Here is a 1,184-nt window from a genome sequence, read left to right as displayed (position 1 = left end):
ACACAGTAATAAAATAAACAATATATATCCTTGTAGAATTAATATAGTCCGGTCACGGAGAGCGTCCCGAACAAGAAAAAAAACTCCAGCGCACCACAGACTAAGGCGGCCGCGGTCGACCATCCCAGGCGCCCAAACTCGGCAGATTGGACGCGGCAACCGCCGTCGGGTCATTCATTATAAAGAAAAAAAAGTCACAATATACCACAGCGGCGTATTCAATAATGAGTGAAATTGAAGCTAATTAAAATGTTATATGTTGTAAGTAGTCTTAGAGACCGAATCGAGTCGCGCGAGTGAACGCTGCAGTGCTAAAAAATGCCGAATTGTTTAGTTTTCTGCTGTAAAAGAGACTGTGGACATCAAGCTTGCAAAAAGATTCGATAACAACATCCAGTCCGCTAATCCGTACAACGGATCGGTCAAGCGATAAATCCGACTTTTCGCCGATGAGCAACTTAGTGATGATGTAACTGTCAAATGTGTGAGTTTTGAGTCATGTGTACACTAATTATTAGTGTATTGTTGGATTATTTATGTGTTAACAACGTCATTAACACGAAACTTCAAGTCAAGATTAAAAGAGCTAAGCTTTCTACATCGAGAGACGGAGCCCTATTGGTCCACTGGAAAAACTACCTCAACTAAAGCTACCGAATTTGAAGGTGATACGTTACAATGGCATCAACTCTGGGACCAGTTTCTTCGCAAGTGGACAGTCGAAGACTCAATGATGTAGATAGGTTCTGTATTTGACTTCAGCCCTAAAGGGGGAGGCCAGGAAATTAATTGAAGGTTTAGGACACAACAAAAGATAAGCAATGTAATGCTGCAGTATGTATGAGAGTGATGACTAGTATGAAGCTGTCCATTTCTAAACTGTGTCATGGCGGATATGACGAATAATTAAGTTGTTGAGTTAAAAAAAATAAATTTATTTTGTTTACACATTTTTATTTTTTTTTTCATCTTATCTAAACTCAATTTATACAATAGTTTCCTATTTTGAATCAGTATAAACGAAGTTGGTAAGTAAGTAAGTTTAAAACATGACTTTTGTTCATAAAGATATTGTGCTGTTCTCAGTGTGATCTGATAGGTTAGGTCTAAAACGGATAGGTAAAAGAAATAATGTACATTTAAGTACCTATTGTAAGTTGGTTTTCTAGTTTTACTAATACAAA

The sequence above is a fragment of the Choristoneura fumiferana genome, chromosome 16 (assembly GCF_025370935.1).
Source record: "Choristoneura fumiferana chromosome 16, NRCan_CFum_1, whole genome shotgun sequence".
NCBI lineage: Eukaryota > Metazoa > Arthropoda > Insecta > Lepidoptera > Tortricidae > Choristoneura > Choristoneura fumiferana.
This window is presented reverse-complemented; position numbering follows the sequence as displayed.